At 48.8% G+C, this 7,749-nt stretch overlaps 1 protein-coding gene across 1 annotated transcript in view; it reads left to right on the forward strand.

Moving 5' to 3' along the window:
- Positions 1-4,656: 4,656 nt before the first annotated feature.
- The window catches only part of TANC1 (tetratricopeptide repeat, ankyrin repeat and coiled-coil containing 1), a 178,715-nt gene continuing 175,622 nt past the window's right edge, over positions 4,657-7,749 (forward strand). Inside the window, exon 1 of the mRNA XM_005859402.2 lies at positions 4,657-4,742. The gene's annotated coding sequence lies outside the window, so the exon portion shown is untranslated. The remainder of the gene's footprint in view (positions 4,743-7,749) is intronic.

Consider the following 7,749-nt stretch of genomic DNA (forward strand, 5'->3'; position numbering starts at 1 on the left):
TCAATGATCTGTCAACCACTGTTCTTGAAACCTAAGATGTACCTGAGCCCTGTGGAAGATACGGGGTGGGGCGGGGGGGATGATGATGGCGATCCTGCCTTCATGAAGCTTCATGTTCTGTTGGGAGAGAGAACTAATAGACCTGAAACCCTCAGTTGAAAGTGGTAGAGACTTTCTGCGTTGGGCTTGAGTTCAGAGAAAGTGACTTGAGTCAGGAACATGGAGCCAGCAGTGTGGGGCTCCAAGTGGTATTTGAGTAGGTCGCCGTGCAGTCCAGTATACATGGGAGAGACCAGATACATTGGGAGGCCAAGGAGGAGTGGAGCCAGCAGTGTGGGGCTCCAAGTGGTAGGTGGCCATGCAGTCCAGTATCCATGGGAGAGACCAGATACATTGGGAGGCCAAGGAGGACGGTGAGTTGATGAAACCCCAGTTAAGAAGTGGCAGCGGCGATGGAGAGATTTAGCAGGACATCTGGTAAGTCCATTTCAAAGGCAGAATGGATGAGGGTCCCAGACTGTGTATTGTGTCTGTGCGCTTGGTTAAAATGCAGACTCTTGAGCTTTTCTTTAGTTTGGGGTGGTGCCCAGGAATAGTCCAGGTCTTTCTGGTACAGGTGGCAAAGGATGAGTAAGGGAAAGCTGATTAAGTCCCCCAGGAGAGACAGAAATTGGAAGGAGGCATCCAAGGTGGACAGCCTGGTTTTTGTCACTGTATTACAGAGCAAATAGAGAGCAGGTAACTAAGAATTACAGAACATGGAAGCGAGAGCGAATGTAGCTCCTCAGCTGGAGATAGTGTTCCTGCAGGCAGTCCTCACCCTTCACCCAGGGACGCAGGCTCTCTTTCTTACCTGGTCACTCTCACATTGGAGAACATCATGATGCTAATAGAAATCAGGTTCCGGTTCAGCCCTCCTATGAGCCAGCGGTTTTATACCTAGGAACGCTCTGTGCATTGGGCATTGTAACACCAGACAGAAATCCTATAATGAGTGCGTGCTTTGTCACATTTGGTGAACAAGAAAATACGGATTGCCAGTGAAAGAACACACAGAAGCTGCTAGTGCTGTTATTAGACGAACCAAGAGAAATCATAGTGGTAAATAGCTTAGTTTCTTCGCATGTGAAAGCCATCATGTTACATCACTTCTCACGTAGTAAACACTCGACAAAGGAATGTTCTTTACAGATGAGTTTTGATACCTCTTGCCAACTCCATGATAGGGGCCAGCCAGCGCTTACTTAGGTAGCGAACAAGCCAGTCTGTCCCCACTCCTGTCTTTTTCCTCAGCAGCGTGGGGGGTGGGGTACACCTCCAGGCCTCACTTTGCCCCCAGAGATCTCACCGGCAGGTTGTTTCTTCAGTTTCTTCCAGCTCTTCTCTCAATCCATTTGTGTTTCTCCCATCCTCCCAAGAGAAAAAGGAAACCCCCGAGGAATAGGTCAGGGGCTATGCATCAGAATCAGCGGGTCAGCCTTAAAAAGTACCAGCACCTGGGCCCCATGCCCAGAGATTCTGTTTCATCTCTTCTGGGCATCAGAATTCTTAAAGCTCCCCAGGAGATTCTGATGGGTGGCGAGGACCGAAGAAACACCTCAGGTAGTTGACAGAGGTAACAGTACAGGGTACTAGCAGTACACCCGTCTCAAGGAAAGTGAAAGCCTCAAGATTTGAAATAGACATTGGTATTTTTAGATAATGCCTTTGGCCACTCATGCCTCAAGTGTGAGCCAGATCCCCACAGAGTTCTCCTTCGCGCTACCTTCCTTCTTTATTGGAGCCTGCTTCCTGTATACAAGCACCAGCATTCCAATGAAACAAAACAAAAACGAGAGTGTTCTTTTATTTGCTCTAGGATTTCTGGGGTATTGTTTTCCACCCTGTCTGCACTGTTGAGGGTGATGAGAGCCCCCTGACAAACTTGGAGATGCAGCAGGTTGTGGCGGAGTGCCTCCTGCACGCCGTCTAACCTCTCCAGGCCTCGCTTTCTGGCGCAGCAGCATCAGTGCTGAGGAGCCCTGTCCACCGGAGGACAGACGGTCACAGGGAATCGGTCACATGCTGCGGACCATGAATGCCTAGTCTTTGTTTTGTGGTCTGAGGAGGCTCAGTGTTACATTTTTAGGAGGATACTTGAGAGAGAAAAAATTTTACTTCTATTGGATAAACAACTTTGAAGTCTCTCTGTTCATCCTTGAAAGAGAGGGATGACCAGGGGGTAAACCCTAATAATTCTTCTCAAAAACATTTTAAGGTTGGTTTTTTTTTCTTCTTGAGCCAATTGGAAATTAGATCTGAAAACAAAAAGCCCTCGAAGGTCTTCATTCAGTTAGTCTCTAAACTATTGTGTTCAGTTCTATAAAAATTCCTTCAGCAAGTGTATTTTGTCATCTTTTGCGTTTTACCTGGGACTGTTTTGTGGCCTAATGCTTCTTTGTCAAAACTTTCTTGGGCCCACGCTTTGGATTGTGTACTGAAAAGGCCTTGAACAGAGAAATGTCAAAACCAAACGAGTAAAAAGTTCCATCTTTTTGCTAATTTAAAATAGATTCTGAAGGACAAAAAAAGGAAAACGCAAGTTACAGTTTCTCCCCTCGTCCGGTCAGTGAGTGATGTAACCGTAGTTATAAGTAACTTCTCAAACACCACCCAGAGTTCCTCCGGTCCTGTTGACCTCCCTTTCTCCTTTCTGTAATTACCGAATACAGCCCTTCAAACCCATGTAGGACCAAACACAGAATGTAAGCTCTGTGATCTCATCCCCACAAAAACAGGCTGCAGGGACCGTCCTTGCAGGAAGCCGCCTCGCCTTGGGACCTCTGCAAGCCCGTAATTTACAGTGGTGCCTTTGCGGTCTTAAAATCAGAAAGCACGCATCCCCTGCCCTACATGCGCTGCTGTAGGTGGAGAAGGGGCCAGAGAGAAAGGATGTGTGAACATGACCTGTGTCACTCATCTGTGAGTCCTCTGGGCAGAGGGTCTGTCAGGCAGAGGGCATGTTGCGGCTGCGATGGACAACCTTTCCTAGTCTGCCTCTTGTGCTGGAACAAATGAGGAGCCCGCCTTCTCTGCTGAGGTGTGCTTTGTGGAAGGAGCTTGGCTGAGTGCTGGCGGCAGCTGGGAGACGGATGCTTCCCTCCCTGGCTGCCAGGGCCCTCAGCACAGCGGCAGGTGATCCTTTTTATCAGCACAGGAGGACGCCTGGGATATCTGAGCTGCTATTCAGCAGGTGGTGCTGTCCTGCAGTGAAAGCTTCCACGCTGCCCGTGAGGTCAGCGAGCTGGCGAGGAAGGAGCCCGGGTGTGTGGAAGCCTGGGCAGCATGAGGAGATGAGGCCTCTCGGACGAAACTTCACACCTGGACTCGGGGGACCACCTGGTTCGTGGCTGGGTCTCCTCTGCATCCTGCTTGAATGAGAGCTCCGCTGACTCTGAACTGGGGGGGAGACGGAACCATCCCACCATCACCTGCTCTCCTCCCAGAGCAAAGTGCCCCAAGTTCCTTCTCATCTTTGAAACCCCGGTGGGTAAGGGGGCGTGGCATCGGGAGCTCCTCATTAAACAGACTTAAAAGGGAGGAAAGGCCTCAGCCAGCCTGCATGCCAGAAACCTATTAGTGCTCAGGTGCCCTGCTAAGGGGGTTTGGTTGGCCCAAACCTGACCGCCCACGTTTTTGTCCTTTTTGGCAACGGAGCCCAGCCGCGGACTTGGGTGAGGGCTGGGTTGTCCATGTGTCTGAGCATGGACAGCTCCCTTGCAAAGGGACTTTTCCCAGGGTTGGTGTGGCAGTATGTTTCCCAGGGAAAGACTGAGTCAGTCATGGGAAACCTCTGGTTGGAATTCTTTAGTCAACACACAGGATGGGGCATCCGCCTCTACCTGGGATCAGAGCAGGAGGAAGGTGTAGGGGACGGCAGGTGAGACCAGCGCTTGAGAAATGGGTGGGAGGGGAGGTCAAGGCGGAAGGAAGCAAACGCTGGAACACAGGCCCCAGCCAGGTGCTCTGAGTGCAGGGGAAGGACTGGTGACATCTGAGCTGAGTGTGGGGGAGGGTTATTTCCAGGGTGGGAGGGAGGTGTTCAGGATGAGGGGACGGGGAGAGCTAAAGCGTGAAATTGGGGGGTGGGAGGCGGTGTTCGGAAGTGGTGAGTGTAGAGAGCTGGGACCTGTGAGGAGGGAGGCAGGAGGAATGGGAAGGAGGCATTCTGGAGAACCTCAGAAACCCGAGTGTCAGAGGGGTTCTTGGCTCCTTATCTTAAACCTGAAACATCTCATTGTGTGCTGGGCTGTGAACCCACCCGCACCCCTTAAGGAGAAAAACCTGAGATGGTGGCGGAGGTGAGTAGGACCCTTCGGTGCCTTGCTCCAGGCCAGGGGCTTTCAGTGAAGGCCCCAGGCCACCTTGAACAGAAGGTTTCAGGAGTTTTCTCGGGTTTGCCGGCCCATCACCCTGCTCTTCCCTTGGTGAGCAGTCCGTGGATAAGCTGCTGTCTCTCCTCTCCACCGCGGCTTCGTGGGGACTGTCAGGAGGTTGTAGCTGGTGTTGCACAACACACCCTGTGCCTCAGTGTGAGTGTGCTGACAGGCTTTCTGTTTCCCAGTTTCCCAGCTCTCTGTGGCCGGCTTGTCCGGAGCAACTTGGCCGGTGCCCCAAGGAGACAGCGCCTCTCTGTTGCGAGCCAGCGGAGCCTGGGGTGAGGCGAGGTGAGGGGCCTGTACCGACAGACCAGCCTTTCCCAGGTACGCTATTTTCTGAAAACTTTGAGGGCTTTGAAGGTAAACCTGGTTTTTATTCATACGAATTGAAGGATAATTTAAACACTGTCTGAGTTACTATGTTAAAGTCCTCTTGATAATATGGATGCTTCAGTTCATTCTTTTAAGACCTTTCTAGTTGTACTTAGCTGTGCCCACTTCAGGGCTTTTTGGTCTCTGTATAGTGTCTAGCACAGTACTTTCCCACTGAAAACATTTAATATGTGTTGAGTGAATGATTTACTATCTTTGGCTTACAGTTGGCATGCATAGAAGCACAACTGATCAACGCTGTTCAGATTTTTAATACAATGGGGCCTTGACTTACGAGTGTCCCGACTAATGAGTTTTTTGAGATACCAGCTGTCTCTTGGCGGATTTTTTGCATTGAGTTGATAGAGTAATTTGAGTTAACGAGCTCCTTAACGAGCTCGGTCTTGGAACGAATTAAACTCGTAAATCAAAGCCCCACTGTACCGTCAGACTGGCTGTACGTTTTTTATCATTATCGTTCTCCCGTTCCCCCTTCCCCATGAGGAACTCTGTGAAGTTTAATTACGAGCCCTTCTTTGGCTACTTGGACGCAAACAAGGGGACATTGACAACCCACCTTACCTCCCTGCGCTTCCCCGTTGGCTTTTCAGGGTCACACCAGTTACAACGGGCACAGGCTCTGCCTCCCGCCTGTTTTGCAGGCCGTCCTGTAACTCATTCCGAGCTGTGTGGTCCCCTCCCCCCAGGTTTCAGGGAGGATTTCTGTTTGTGTGGCATTAGGAACGTCAGGGCAGTTGCTGGCCTTCTGGCCTGTGGTTTTTCCTGTACTGCAGCCCTACCTGTATGTTGCGAAACAGAAGTGCCTACTTCAAGGGATCTGGTCAGACTGGAGGTTCCCGGTGGGGTCATTTTTGTTGTATTCATCTTTTATTTGCATTCCCTGTCTCCAATGTGTAGCATGTAGTGGGGCTCAAATATTTCCTCCTTCCCCTAAACCAGTGGTTCTCAACCTTGGCTGCACATTGGAATCACCTGGGAATCTTTTTAAAATCCTGATTCCTGGGCCTTATCCTCCGGAAATTCTGTTTCTTGTTATGGGGTGGGGCCACAACATTAGTAACAAAGAAACAGAATTTCTGGAGAATGAGGCCCAGAAATCAGGATTTTAAAAAGATTCCCAGGTGATTCTAATGTGCAGCCAAGGTTGAGAACCACTCGGCCTAAGCAGAGAGAGAATTGGCTGAGAGCAGTCTCCAGCCCCATCTTAAGTGAGCACAGCTTGGAGGACCGTCCTCCTGTATGCGCAGCTGCTTGCAGTCCAGGCAGTGGGGTAGGAATCCGAGGACAGAATGGTTGATGCGGGGGGCGCGGCACTGAAAACCTCACCGGTCCTTTCTCTGTGGGTGTTGGAAATGCTCCTCCACAGGAGGTGGGGGTCAAGGTTAAAGCTGCTTCCAAACCTCTGAATTCTTGAGACGCCCATGTGATACGCAGGTGCACTCTGCCATGTGTCTGGTGTGGCTTGCTAGCAGGATTTCCTATTCTGCACTCACCCCTCCTGCCATGCCCTGTTCATCCATGAAGAACAGAGCAGCCACATTGCTCCCCAAAACTTTGGGGATGGTCCTTCCAAAGGCAAAGCTTCTCCACAGGAGCCTGGCAAGGGCGTACATACCAGAATCTCCCCTGAAGCTTTAGAACTGGGGATACTGAGACGCGCCCAGGTGTGCCAAGTTGGAGTTTCAGGCGTGGAGAGGGAGTCCTTGCTGGGTAGGTTTGTTTCTTTTTAAAGCTCCTCAAAAGACGATGTGTGTAACTACTTGAAAAATATTTGTATGTGGAATAGACTTAAAAACAAAAACCTCTTTCTTAGCCTGAGCAGATGTTTGGGGGGGAATTATTTTTGAACTCTCCTAACTAGTTTTACCAGTTTATACTGCCAACCCAAACATTCCCTTGTTGTGCCATAATTTGCATCGCAGAACCATTTTATAACTTTAATTTAAAATTGCCTGTGACAACACTTTCTACGGTTGTAAGTATACAAGGACATTGAAGAACAATTTACTATATTTAACAAGAGCTTAGGTTTATTTAGAAATCCAGGTGGGAATCTGCTCGCATGGAATTTTACCAAAGTATGCATAGATTTGCATATTGAAGCCAAAGTCTTTTGACCTGTGGTAACACAGTTCTGAAAGTAACATTGAAATAGCAATTTAAGTATATTGCTCTTAGAGATTTTTTTGGCCAGGACATTTATTTAGTAAGTTATACTTTTTTTTTTTCCTTCTCCAGTTTTTTGGGTGGCAGAGAATTACCTAATTTTTCTTTTCTCCTTCCCTGGGACCAACTTTAAGTAGGTAGGAGCTTACTAGGAAAGATAACTTTAAATGGTTTTTGTGGTTTTTAACTAGGTCCCTTTCTATGAAAGAAAATCTTACAACCCATTCTTGGGTGAGGTTTTAATAATATGATGGGTTTAATGGGAAATGGGGAGTTTCTATTTTGAAATCACAGAATTTTGCCATTGAGGAGGCACCTTACAGAAGACCTATAATCTGGTTTCTATGGCCGAAACATCATGGAAACTGCTCTTGTGAAGGTCACAGTTGGCCTCTGATAGGACTCTTAACATGCCTTTCCTGCAGCACTCCTCATTTGCAACTTTCTCCTCTGGGTTCCTGTGCACCATTCTTAACTGCTTTTTTTTTCCTTTCATTTCTTGCTAGGTCCTGCTGTGTCTGCCTTTACATATTCCCCTTGCCTGGGCTTTCATCCTTGGTGGTTTTCTTTAGTCTGCTCAGCCTCTTTGGGGGACCTCAGGGCTCCCATGACTTCAACTACCACCCACATGTTAATGGCCCTCAAGTCTCTCTCTGATTCACCCTCATCTCAAGCAGTCTTTTAGGCATTTCTACTTGGATGACTCATATGTTCTCTTAACTTGTGATATCCAAACTGAATAATTTATCGTCTAATTATTGCCTGTCTCCTG

The sequence above is a fragment of the Myotis brandtii genome, unplaced genomic scaffold, assembly GCF_000412655.1.
Source record: "Myotis brandtii unplaced genomic scaffold, ASM41265v1 scaffold125, whole genome shotgun sequence".
NCBI classification, from domain to species: Eukaryota; Metazoa; Chordata; class Mammalia; order Chiroptera; family Vespertilionidae; genus Myotis; species Myotis brandtii.